This window comes from Felis catus, chromosome B3, assembly GCF_018350175.1.
Source record: "Felis catus isolate Fca126 chromosome B3, F.catus_Fca126_mat1.0, whole genome shotgun sequence".
NCBI classification, from domain to species: domain Eukaryota; kingdom Metazoa; phylum Chordata; class Mammalia; order Carnivora; family Felidae; genus Felis; species Felis catus.
The window spans coordinates 108,891,972-108,906,477 of record NC_058373.1 but is presented as its reverse complement, the minus strand read 5'-3'; the positions used below and the strand labels follow the sequence as shown (position 1 = coordinate 108,906,477).

The 14,506-nt window shown below is 39.0% G+C and overlaps 1 pseudogene; it reads left to right on the top strand.

Moving 5' to 3' along the window:
- Positions 1-1,554: 1,554 nt before the first annotated feature.
- On the top strand, positions 1,555-8,224 carry LOC109501112 (annotated as a pseudogene).
- Positions 8,225-14,506: the final 6,282 nt, after the last annotated feature.

Here is a 14,506-nt window from a genome sequence, read left to right as displayed (position 1 = left end):
GTGCATCTGATGAGGATGCACAGAATCTGCAGCTGTCAGCACAGAGCCCGATGCAGGGCTCGAACTCACAAACACGAGATCATGACCTGAGACGAAGTCGGTCGCTTAACCGACTGAGCCACCCAGGCCCCCCAAGAATTTTCACTTTAAATTCATAGTCTGTGCACCTGTTATGATACCAAAATGATTGTGATGGATGAAAGGCAGTAAAATTAAGTTGAAATACCCATTTATCCCAAGAATTTTATGTAATGACATGCCATTTAAAAACTATTTTTTAAAACTAAGTACTTCAACTATTTAAGTGCTTTATTTTCATATAAAAACTTGAAACCCTGGGGTGCCTGGGTGGCTCAGTCGGTTAAGCATCCGACTTCAGCTCAGGTCATAATCTCATGGTTCACGAGTTCAAGCCCCACATTGGGCTCTGTGCTGACAGCTCAGAGCCTGGAGCTTGCTTCAGATTCTGTGTCTCCCTCTCTCTCTGCTCCTCCCTTGCTCACACTTTGTCTCTCTCTCTCAAAAACAAATAAACATTAAAAAAATAAAAAAACCCACAAAACCTTAAAACCCTGGTCAGCTTTTCAAATAAGAATGACTGGAATTAAAAAACACAAAGTTTTGTCTTAATGACAAGAGTGTTGTGATAAACCCTTTTATTTGCATGTTGATGTTTTGTATTTCCATAGCAGATATAAGACCAAGATTATGGGAATTTCATGGTCATCAGGATTGCATTTATAGCCTGTCAAGCAGCCATAATGTCCCCTTTCACCTGTTATAATGAAAAGATTACTCCAATGAGTATTTGCACTGAATGACAGGTCTTCAATTTTAGGTCCTTCAATTTTAGGTCTTCAATTTTAGGTCCTTCATAGGGGCAAGGAAGTCAATTATGTAATGAAAACACTCTTCAGAGCAGGTCAGGTTGCTCAAAGATCATATCATTTAGTGTAATTGATTTAAAATATCTCATTTTAAGAGGCAATGGCCAGAAATAGGGACTAACTGAGCAGAAAAGAAAGATTTCATGTACAGGGAAGCTGGATGTTTAGAGTCTATCTGACTCAAGCCGTTGTTTTAGGAGAGCAGGAAGGCCAAAAAGGAGGTGGTTAAGATACCCTACTACTATGTTATCTGGTAGTTAATAATGCCACAATATGACTATTCAAATTAGTGCCACAGTACTTTCATCCCCAGGTGAATTGGGTTCCTGAAAAATTTTTGTGGGAGACATAGACTTCATGGTTAAGAAGCTTAAGACCTTATTTTAAAAGTATGATTAAAATAAGCCAAAGTCATAATGGCAGTTTTAGAACAGTCCCAAATTCATAGAGAGGGAGGGTCCATCTATGTCCTCTTCCCTTAATTTGGCAGAATTTGCTACTACAGGGAAATGATATTAAGTGACTTCTGAGGCTAGGTCACAAAAGGAAATACAGATATTTATTGTGTTGCTCACTGGAGTGCTTGTACGAGAGCCCTGAGGCTGCCATGCTCTGAGGAGAACTAATAGCCCATATGCGAAACCATAGGGACAAGACCTGAGAGTGCATGAGAGAGGCCTGGCAGGCTGCCAGCTGCCCAAGCTCCCTGCTCTTCCAGCTCCAGCCACCAGCCAAATGCACCTTCCTGAAGACACCATGGCAGAACTGTTCTGCACATCCTATGAGAATTCCTGACCCACAGAAATGGTGAGAGATGACACAATGATTGCTGTATGAAGCCATTAAGTTTTGAGTTAATTTTTCGCACAGTAACAGAATCAGAACAAAATCTGGAATCCTGAAGTGGACTGAATCTGTATCACAAACCTAAAATGGATTGGAGTTATGGAATGAACAAGTCACAGGGATAAAAGGCAGAGCACAGGAATATAGTCATTGGTACTGGAATAGCTTTGCATGGTGGCAGACGGTAGCTACACCTGTGATGAGCATAACATGTAGGAAAGTTGAGTCACTATGTTGTACACCCAAAACTAATGTAACATTGTGCCTCAACTACCCTTAAAATTGTTTTCAAATTATTTTCCTTAACATGAAAGAGTTCCAATACACACACACAAAATAAAAATAAAACAGCTGACATTGGCTTTGGCTTAAGTAATGGGCAGAGGATGAGGAGACTTGAGATTGTAAATATGGAAGTTGGACAGCCCTCAAGGAGGTTGTTCATGAGGGCTGAGCGGGAATTGAGAAAATTGTTTTTTGAAGCTGGAGGAAGAGATTCATTTCATGAAATGGTAGAATGCTTAATAGCTGTTAATTGTGGTAATACTGAAAACAGAAAATGTACCTTATGAACTGATGGAACTGGCTACAGTTTGGGGGCAAAACACTGGAAGTACAAGCTCTTTTAACAACGTACGGTTGGTTAGAGGCATAGACATATGAAATACAAAAGGGAAATGTTTGATTTTCTAGTAAAATTTGGAGAAAACATAAAGGATCCAGGGCTTGCTGGGTTCTAAAATAAGGTCATTTCATATTCCCAGTTTCTTCAAATCGCAAAAATAACAAAATAAAATAAAATGAAATGAAATGAAATAAAATAAAATAAAATAAAATAAAATAAAATAAAATAAAATAATTCTAATTAAGAAATGGCTTCAGGGCAAAGACCAAATCCAGGGTGGGCCTATAAGATTCCTTGTTAAGACCTCAGAAAAACATAACTTCGTGCTGCATAGATCCTTTCAAACAGACAAAAAAAAAAAAAAAAGACTTCTGAATATTTTAAGAGCATGCCTGGCAGATACCCCACCCCCTCCCTCCTGTTAAACAATAGGTCCCCATGAATCTTAGGAGCATTTCCCATAAAAGCTGCAAAGGGAACACAAGGTAAAAGAGGTTATCTCAAAAAGATTTGTGGGTTTGATCTCTGTCTAATGAGCTCGATAATCAATTGATACACAGAAAGCCCATATCATTTTTAAAGTAATTGTATCAGTGCGGACAGAATAGAACAAAGACAAGGCAAAATAGTATTTGGATCTCTGCATCCCTACAGGCAGGAGAGAGTCTGAGAAAATGCCTCAGTTGCATACACAGTCTCCTTTCTTTATGGGAAAGGAAGGATAACTTAGTAATGGAACCATGATCCCACACGATGGAAGAACTCTGGAGACTAAATCCAGTGAGAACTGGCTCCTAATCAAGGAACTGGAAACATGTGCCTGCAACTGAAACATTGCAGTGTTTCAGATGGTAGCTACACTTGTGGTGACCACAGCACAACATAGAGACTTGTTAAATTACTTTGTTGTACATCTGAAATTAATGTATGTAACACTGTGTGTCAACTATACTTCAATTAGAAAAAAATTGGGCTATATATCAGTAACCTTTGTGCCTCCCATTTCCACCACCATCTCTTTTGAATGGTTTGTGCCCCTTCCCCTTTTGAATAGGTGTATGCCTATCCTATGCCTACCCCGCCATTGTATATTGAGTGCATGGAAGGCAAATATTTTGTAATCTTAATTTGCACATCTTAAAATGGAGACGGATGATGCTTGAGGAGATGTGATCCAAGGAAACTAGCCCAGGGAACCTCATGCCCATCTGTAATGAGTTGCTGGGCTTCAAGCCTGAGCCTGATGCTATAATGAGATCAAATTTGTGGGAACTATTAGGAGAAAGTGACTATAGCTTGAATGTGGGATTAATGCAAATAATTTTTGGCCAAAGTACAGAAGTAGAGATTTTAAAATATGATCCCATATTATTTAACACTGCTCCCACTGAGAAATGGGATCTATAATCCTTCCCTTTAAATCTTGGAAGCGGTGTGATAGGAAAGAAGTAATGTTATGTAACTACCATGGCTAGTTCATAGAAGGCTTCTGCTTGTTCACCAGTACTTTCACACCAGATCCTGGGGCTACCATGTGAGCAGTCCAACTGCCCTAAGCTTACCAAAGCTGTGAGGAAGCTTCAATTAACTCACACAACCAGACAACACGGAGAAGGTCTGGGACCACACTGCTGATGGAGAGAGGCCTTGCCAAGTCTCTAGATGTTCTAACTCTCCACCATTCCATTTCCAACTTTGGTCTGACAGCTACTACACGAGAGACCCTGTACTGGCATCCAGTCCAGTTTCTCCCAAAGTTCTAAACCCAGAGACCATAAGAGATGATGATGGCATGATTGCTGATGTTTCAAACCACAAAGTCTTGGGATGATTTGTTGCATGGCAATAAATATAGTCACAGATCAAATAATGTCCATTTATTTCTTGCCTACTAAAGCACAGTATAACAGCCCATTAAGTGACTATCAATTACATAATATATATTTTAAATTAGAAATGCTAACTTTAGGGGCATCTGGGTGGCTCAGTCGGTTGAATGTCTGACTTTGGCTCAGGTCATGATCTCGCAGTTGGTGAGTTTGAGCCCCGTGTCAGGCTCTGTGCTGACAGCTTGGAGCCTGGAGCCTGCTTCAGATTCTGTGTCTCCCTCTCTCTCTGCCCCTCCCATGCTCATGCTCTGTCTCTCTCTGTCTCTCAATAATAAATAAATGTTAATAAAAAAATTAAAAAAAAATAAATGCTAACTTTATCTAATTATTTTTCATTTATCATTGCTCACTGAAACTTTATGTGATTTCCCCCTACTGTGTTTTCATGAGATGCTGTAAGTTCTTTTCATACCTCTGTAGAAATATTCAGACCATAGATATTTTTAAATGCATGTAATTCTTCATGAAAACAGTGAATTTCTTTCTGACCTCTTCATTTGAATATGTTAATATCTGACTCAGTTTCCAGGTCTTAGAGATAGTAATTTGGAGGTTTTTAATGGAAAAGACATTAAAATATTTACCAGTGGTATCCCAACAGCAGTGCCCTGAGTTTTAATTACACTAGAACTGAAATCCTGAGAAGTGAAAAATAGTCATACAGAAGTGGTTTTGCTTGTCTGTTTGTTTGCAAAATTTCCAGTTTATCGATTGTGAAGATTAGGATCCCCAAACCTCAATAGTTCCAAATGGCCCCTATCTCTACATCCTCCTCCCTAGAACAAAAGATATCAGACAGGTGTCTCAGAGCCTGAAGAGATAAAGGAGATACAGCTCTGGAGAGGTTGTGGAGAGAGTGGCCACGATCTCCCTGGGGAAGTGGGATATATATGCTTCTAGGCTACAATGGTGTGGTAATCATATTTCCTAAAACATACCTACCTCATTTTTAAATGGAGTGATAGATAGGAGCAGTGGTGTTGGTCTGCATCCCTGAGGGACAAATGGGACGAGGCAAGAGAGAAGCATTCCTGATGGCATTGCTTTAGCAAGAGCTGCAAAGACTCGGTGTACTGAATTTAACGGAAAAGTGGAGGGGGTGTGTAGCCCACAAAATGAGGGTAAGGGTGACATTTGTGAGGTTAGTCTGAGGCAGCAGGAAGGAGGAGGATTTCCAGAACCCTTCCCACCTTAGTTGTTTACCCTTGGGCAGAAAGGGTATCTGGAGTGGGATGAGAGTGAAGCAGGGCCCTTGAATTCTACCAGAGAATCTAAATATTACTTGAAGAAGAGGAAGATAAGGAGAGAAGGAGGAAGAAAAAAAAGTTGTGAAAGAAGAAGGTTTATTTATAATCCCTTGACTTTCTTGCTAGTTTAGAAAACTCTATGACACTAACACATAGAAAAACTTAGTTTTTTCTTCTTCTTCTATTTTTTAAAATTTATGTATTTAGTTTGAGAGAGGGGGAACACGCAGAGAGAGGGAGAGACAGAATCCCAAGCAGGTTCTGCACCATCAGTGCAGAGTCCCACACTGGGCTCAAACTCACAGACCGTGAGATCATGGCCTGAACTGAAATCAAGACTCAGACGTTTTACCAACTGAGCCACCCAGGTACCACCACCCCCCACCCAGTCTTCTTCTTTTCTCAATTAAACTTACAGAATAGACAGAAAGTCCATGGAAAAAACAACAAAGGGAAAAGCGTGGGAAACATTCATCCAGATCATGGGTCCTTTAACATCAAAATTCACAGCTGTCTCTTACCAACCTGACTGTAAGCTAGTGAGGATACTTGCCTTCCTGTTTGACTGGTAGTTCTGTCCATTTTTTTCTACTATCATTCTACTGTGCTTTAGATGTATATAGCAGGTTATGTCCACAGAGCACAAAATATTATACAAGTCATCTCATTCATCTTCAATCTCGGAATTTTATACCCATGTGAAAATTTCCTAGCCAGATCCTATAAATTCAAAGATGTACATCTGGGTTAATTTATCCAAGGGGCTTTTAGATGATGAGAACCATCAGGAGCTATTTTTAGAATAGAGGGAATGCAGCATTTTTAAAAATACAGATTCCATCAACTTGAGGCCTCTGAGTTGCTAAAAGCAGCCTTTGGAGCAGAAGTCATCAGCAGGAGCTCGATAATCCCTGAATTGGAAAGGCCACACAGTGGCATGGGAACTGACATTCTCTCTTGGGAGTCAGTAAGTGAGGCAGATGGCTCCCAAGTTAAAGGCATATTCTACCCTATTTTTATGTACTGATGGTACAAAGAGGTGGGTATATCACTTTAAGATGGCCTCTAAAGCTACCCATATACTGTAATCAGATTTCAATTAGCAAGAAGGAAGCTAGATAAGTTGGAAAGAGTTTGGACTCTCAAGAGAATCTAGGCTTTAACTCTTACCAGTTATTTTTTTTTTAAATAAAGAAGTAGGAAAGCACACATCTTGAAATTGCTAGAGGACAGAATGAATTTGGAGAGGATGAATGGCAGACGAAGATGGAAAGACAGGCAGTAGCCAGGCCATGTAAGACACGGTGAAAATCCTGAATTTTATTCTGAAAGTAAGGGAAGTTAGTGAAGAGGTCATAACCAAGAAATTCTGGTCTACCCCTTGGAAACAGAGACTATAGTAATCCTGAAAAATCATGAAAAGACACCCCTGCCCAACTGCACGTATATCCATATACTTCTCCCTGCAAAAACACACACAAAAATTCTGCCTCTCTCTATAAGTCTTTTTTTTAATTAAGTAGGTTCTTTTCATAAAATTTTTCTCCATTAATGTGGTTTACAATTCCTTAATTTTCCCTATTTTCCTTCTTTGAAAACAAGATAACCATTGGGCCTTGGCATACATATTGGCTCTCTATGCTATGGGCCAACTGTCACCAAGCTCTCCTTGGAGACACTCACTGCCTGGTGGAGCCTGGTGCCCTGCCACCACCTGTGTCCCTGTCACCCAGGGTCCAGCTATATGATTAGACCACAGTCTTCAATGAGTAACATATTCCTTTCTTGGTCACACTTATGGAGTTTCTGAAGGGCAGTAGAGATAATTGTCAGGCACACATGACCTCCGTGTAGACAAGGGAACTGAAGAAATTTATCACTACTCCACTAAGATGCCCCCATAAGAGCAGAACATTTGCCAAGAGTTGTGACCTAGGGGGGCTAAACCTATCTAGATGCTTCCTATCTATTGCTTCAGTTTTACGGGACTGAAGGATTGCTGTTTCTTGTTAGGAAGTTCATTTCACTCCCTATTACTTCCAGCTTCACACTCAAAGCGCTGAGAATTTCAAGTGGCGTATATTCAAACAGACCAGGGCCCTCACATCATTTCTGTATTCACTTCTTAAAATTCTTCCATAATGCTATTGGTTGTTTTTAACTAAATTCACATGGTTCAAGGAAACTGCCCAGGCCTGTGGAAGTCACATACCAGAAAGTGAGATTTCTTATACAACCTAACCAGTGCAACCTTAAACAAATTTATAGACCAACTTAAGAAGTAAGGAGTACAGCACCATTCTTGTGGAAAATAGAAGGCATTCATTTTCACAATTGGCCTTTTGATGCCAGTGCACCACCATCCAAACAGATTGTTGATTACTGGTTAAGTCTTGTGAAAAAAAAATTTGTTTTGTAGAAAACCTGGTTGTTATGTAAGTTACTACTGAGTTGTAGGTCTTGGCAGAGTTCCAGTGCTTGTCTTTCTAACACTAACTGAAGGTGGAATGAAACATGAAAATGCAGTACAGTTCGTAAGACAGAAGTGGTGTGCAGCTTTTCAATAGCAAGCAACTTCTGTATTTTGAGAAGTATTGTCTTAAAATGTGGATGTGTTTCCAAATTCCAGTGGCTAGAGAAACTGTTGTTGTATTCATGAAAACTGGAATTCCTGATGCTATTGTCCTAGAAGTGGAATTTGAGACCAGACCTAATTGGTTGTTGTGTTAGCAAACATGGTGGCTTGGTGAGTGTAATGAAGTGTCCACAGGAGTACTGAAAAGCCCAGTTTTACCAGGTCACAAGCTTGACATAACTATCATTTCTATGTCTCAGTTATAGTCCACCTATTTGGTCACTTACCAAAAGATGCTTACTGTTTAGCATTTGAAATATACTTAATCATTTGTACCAGCTGAATATGCCTTTCCTTAAACAAACAAACAAACAAACTTAAAAAAAAACAGATTTGTTAGGTTGGACCCACAGCACTGAGGCAAGACACTTCTGATTACCCAAAGCCCTGTGACATGTGGGAGCTAATTTGGCAGATGGGAAGGGTCACTATTCCTGTCCCGTGTGAGTGGCACATACTATTCCCTGCAATCCTTTCAGTTGATTCTTTCCCCAGTCTCAGGTAACTTACTTACATGCATAGTTTCATCAAGGCTCAGGTGAAAAAGTGATGGCAATATAACGAAGATTTTTGAAGTTCCTTGTGTTGCTCCCTCCTGCGAACTGTAGCTTTTTCAGTTTCCTGGACTCCCAGTCTCATTCCAATTCCATTAGGCTCTATGCTGGTTCCTTCTTGTAGTACTATGATTGGGAAACTGTCTCAAGACAGTAAACTGGATCATTTATAGGGCTAACCTATTTGTTCTCATGTCTTAGGCATCACTGCCCTGTATTGCCTGGTATTTAGTGTCTTAAGAACCATTAATTCATATTTTGTCTGTTTTTTTTTTCTCCTTTGACTGTTTCAAGTGGGATGGTAAATTTTCCATTTGGCTGGAAGTGATATTCATTCTCTCTTGATTTCACTCTTTATCAGGTTTTCTTCCTATCTCTTCCTCAAAAGTACTCTACTCAAAGTTTCCAAAGGGCTGCACACTGCAAAAAGCCAATGGTCTCTCAGGTTTCATTACTTAACTAATCAGTTGTACTTAACAGTTGATTACTAAATTTTTAAAGTTTTTATTTAAATTCCAGTTAGTTAACATACAGTGTAGTATTAGTTTCAGGGGTATAATTGAGTGATTCGACACTTCCATACCTCACACAGTGCTCATCACAAGTGCCCTCCTTAATTCCCATCACCTATTTCACCCATCCCCCACCCACCTCCCCTTGGTAACTGTCAGTTTGTTCTCTGTAGTTAAGAGTCTGTTTCTTGGTTTGCCTCTCTTTTTCCCCCTTTGTTCATTTGTTTTGTTTTGTCAAATTCCACACATGAGTGAAATCATACGGTATTTGTCTTTCTCTGACTTATTTTGCTTAGTATAATGCTCTCTAGTTCCATCCACATCATTGCAAATGACAAGATTTCATTCTTTTTTATGGCTGAGTAATATTCCTATATATATATATATATATATATATATATATATATATATATATATATTACCACAACTTCTTTATTCATCAGTTGATGGACAGTTGGGGTGTTCCTATAGTTTGGCTATTGCAAATAATGCTGCTATAAAAATTGGGGTGCATGTATCTTTTTGAGATAGTATTTTTGTATTATTTGGGCAAATACCTAGTAGTGCAACTCCTGAATCATAGGGTAGTTCTACTTTTAACTTTTTGAGGAACCTACATACTGTTTTCCAGAGTAGCTGAACCAGTTTGCATTCCCACCAACAATGCATGACTACTTTGGTAGAAAGGACTATTCATTTTCTTTGAAACACCTTTTCCTCTGGCTCCCAGGATACAATTCTCTTGGTTTTCCTTGACTAAGTTACTCCTTCTTACTATCCTTTGCAGAGTCATCCTCATGTTCCCAATTTCTAAATGTTACTGTGTCCTGGGGCTTAGTGGTAGGACATGTCCTTGTATCTCTCTGTACTCTGCAGGTGATCTCATCAAGTCTCATAGTCTTATGTATCTTTAAACACTAACTCCTAATTTTTATCTCTAGCCTTCTAAAATTTACATGTGGAAAACGTATCTCAAACTTAATACTTCCAAAACTGAACTCTTAATTCCCCTCAGTGCCTGAATCTGCAAATTTTGTAAAGGAATTAACTTGAGTTTGCCCCTTGGTGAGTTACAGATAGAGACTACACCAGGTGGAGTTGTCACACAAAGGAAACTTTAATTGCAGCAAATAAGGAGATCACAGGGAAAAACCTCCAAAGTTGTGGCTCTCTAAGCAGGGGTGAGTGAGTTTCTTTCACTGATGGTTAAGATGAATATTCAGAAAGGGGAGTTTTGTCATTGTATTTACAGATGGGCCTAAGGCTGCATATGACATGCATCTTAAGGAAACATGCCTATACATACATTCTACGTTATGTTAATGAGGTTTAACCTCCTCTGATTTATTGTCTCTGATATGGTAAGGTTACTTCCAGGCCTAGTAGAAACTCTTAGTTTTTGGGTTCCCTTTGTCCCCTTAAAATCCTTAACTACTAAAGTTTTTGCATTTCTTTGCAATTCCAAGAAAGTTCTGTAAGAAGTGTGCTTGGGCAAATAGAGATGGTCAGGGCACAGTTCACAGAAAATAGCTGGAGGCCTAAAATGACTTCTCTTGTATCACAAAAGCTATGTCTTGTCTTTCTTTTTCTGGGGACACCTAACTTTCTGTGTACACTTTCAGATCCATCTCCTTAGTAAATGGCAACTTTGTCTTTCTGATGGCTGAGGCCAAAGCCTTACCATCATCTTTGACCACTTTTCCCACACTTCTAGCAAATTCGGGCAGTTGCACTATCTTCACCTACTTCCCTGCTATCCAAGTCATTATCACCTCTCACCTGCATTACGTCAAGAACCTCTAGTGATCTCTCTGTGCACACTCCTCTTTACACTCTTCACATACTTCCGAGTTGTTAATTTCAAAACGTGAACTGGATTGTGTCACTCCTCTGCCTAAAATGCTACAGTGTCTCCCATCTCACTCATATTAGGATAAAAGTCTTTACTTTGATCTTCAACAGACTATATGACCTAATGTTACAGAGGTTACAACTTTTCCTTTCTCTCTACTCCATCTACAATGGCCTCCTTATTGTCTTCAAACATGGAAAGCACATTCCTGCCTTCAGATCGTTGGCCACTGTGACTTTCTCTTCCTTCTGCCTGGAACACTCTGAAATGGCTGGTTCATTCCATTATTTCCTTCAGGTCTCAGGTCAAGTAGCACATTATCAGAGCATCTTCCTGGCCAACTTCCTGCTTCTTGCACTGGATATTTCCAAGAGAGCAGGGATGTTATTTGCAGATACATTCCTAGTACTGGTACACAGTGGATACTCAATAGGTATTGGTTTAGTGAATACATGAGTGAAACGCTATAGTTATGGGACATTTCTGACCTATGACATTAAACAATGCAGCTGCTACCAAGTGTGTCTTGATTACCAGATAGCTTTTCAGGTTGGATGTAGCAGTATTCTTCTGAGGGTTTCTCAAGTATTCTTGAAAGGTATCAGTTAGTTAAGTCTTCCGTGTTTCGTTTATGTCTTCCATTGTTTTTTGGTGTATCAAATGATATAAAACAAATCATCATACAGAAGGACTTTGTTTCAAGGAAAGGAAAAGCTTCTTCCAACTGAATAAGGTTTGACCTTTAAGTTTCCAAGGGGTAAATAAAGATATTATTTTCAACTCTTTTCTAATGTTTGACCATTTTGATTAGGGCAAAATGGTCCTATTCCATGAAAGTATTCTCTTAATGACACAAAAATCATACATTTTCCTGGTACGGTTTCAAACAGAAAAGGTTTTATTTTTTCGGTTATAGAAAAGCACAGTCCTGTGATCTTAATTATACTTATTTTATCTCCAAAGTATTCTTTCAATTTAGGTCTTATAATTTATGAAAGAATATGTGTTATTATTTTTTTGGTGCGTAAAAATCTTCTGCCTCAATTTTAGCAGTAGGATTTTTTTTTTTTTTTTTTTTTTTTACCAAGATGGTATTTTACAATGTTTTAGCAATGCTTCTCTGGGCTGGGAATGATATATAATGGATGATTTTTGCTGCATTTCACATAGCGGTGGTCTCAATAATAGTGATTGTAAAGAATGACAGATGCAACTACTTATTCACATAGTTTTCCACATCTACATGAGAATTTTCAGAGCAGGAAATATTTTCATCATTTATATGTATTCATATATATGTTACTCTTATAGAAAAATGTATATGGTATTATTCCAAATTTTAGAAGGAGACAGAGCACATATATAAATTGTTGAATAAGAGGCCGGTTAAAATTAAAATTTAGTTGGGGCACCTGGGTGGCGCAGTCGATTAAGCGCCCGACTTCAGCCAGGTCACGATCTCGCGGTCCGTGAGTTCGAGCCCCGCATCAGGCTCTGGGCTGATGGCTCGGAGCCTGGAGCCTGTTTCCGATTCTGTGTCTCCCTCTCTCTCTGCCCCTCCCCCATTCATGCTCTGTCTCTCTCTGTCCCAAAAATAAATAAACGTTGAAAAAAAAATTTAAAAAAAAATTTAGTTAATTGTAAGGAATCATCATTGTCTCATAATTATAAGTAAGTGTCACTTTAATATGCAGTTATTTTACTTTTAGAAACCCTATTTTCATCTAACAATTTCTCTCCATCTAAATCTTGTAAGGAAGGTAGCATAAGCTTTTATTCCTATTTTACTGATAGGAAAACAGGTTCATCTGGGAAAAGTAATTCTCTCAAAGTTATATAATTTGTCCCTGCTCTTTACAAATGATTATGGCATGTGTGTTTGTGGTGTGTAAAATGCAGAAGTAAGCAAAGGGAGGACAAGAACAGAACAGTAGATGTCAGGGTCTCCTTAGTAAATCTCAGGGCCACCTCTTAGGCTTCAACTGTTCATCAACATTATGACCCTTTGTTTTGGTGAAACCAGGGAAAATACCAACAGGCCTTTCTGACTTTGCCTCAACAAGACCTAATGAATTACATCACATAAAATAACCAAAGAACTGTTGAGCTGTGTAATATGAATGTTTTTTTCTCTTTAGTTCCCAATTTTTTCCCCCCAGGAAGGAAACAATCCCAATTAGCGAAACCACTTTCCTATGCTCCCAATTGTAAATACAGAACCACAAACCGTTCATGAGCCAACACAGCCCCTAGATGTGTGTGCTTGATGCGTCACAGTTCCTAACACTCCATGTTATATGACATCCACTGCTCTAAATGCTCATTGCCTGTCTGGCCCCTGGAGGCATTTGAGTCTGGCCCAGAAGACCACAGACTTTCATCACTGCTGCTCTCTGTTTTTCCTCCCTGGGCTGCAGATCATCTATATCTTACCTTTATTTTACCTGTGACTAGAGTTAATGCCACACTGTTGACTGTACATCAATTAGGAGACTCGACTGCCACTTTCTATAAACGTCAGCTAGAATGCCTCCCTCTAGCATTACAGAAAGCTCTTTCTGAACAAAACTTATTTTTAGAAATGCAACATAGTGATTTTTTTTCTAAAAGTAAAGTTTGAATTTCCATTTTATTTAGAAGCCTTAGGGATATTATGGCTGAGGAAATGCATTCTATAGCCAAGGGACTTGATCATATTGTCCTTACAGATGACAGTGGGTATTTTGCTGGAGTAAGGATAATAAAATTAGACCTGTCATTTTTGTTTAGGTATCTGAGAAGTAAGTGTGTGGCATGAATGATGCTGGCTCAGGCTTTTAGACCTGAGCAAAGGGGCCACAAGACTCCATTTTCAGTGCTGTCTGGCTTTCATGCCTATTCTAGGCAAGGCTGCTACTCAAGGTCAAAAACTGTCTTTCCTTGAGAAACACATTGTAATATGTAGAGCTTTTAGTATCTCCTTTGGATATGTTCCTAATTATAATTTTCCTCTGTATCCCAGTCTCCCAAAGTACAAAGTGAGCTCTGGATGACTCTGCTGTATCTAACTTACCATTCAGTAAACAACCACTCAACGTCTTGACCCTACACTTCATGATAGACATTGCTTTAAGGCCTGATCTGCTGGAATAAAACAAAGGAGTTTGTTCTGAGAAAGACTGGTGATCAAGACAGGAGAAAAAATTAGGCAACCTTAAGAGAGAGACTTGAGCAAGACTGTATCTTAAGGGGCCCTCCTGTTTATACGGTTTAAAAAAAGCTTCAAAAGTTTAACAGTATGCATTTTTGCTTATCGCCATGGTTTGAGTTACTTTCATGGTAAGAGATTTTTCTATATAAATACATGATTTTTACAGTGTAAGGTTCTAGATTTATTTATCTAATCCCATACTAAGGAACTTACTCAAGTAATATAGAAATAGGAAAGAGGCTGGTACATGAAAGGGTAATGCCCAGTGA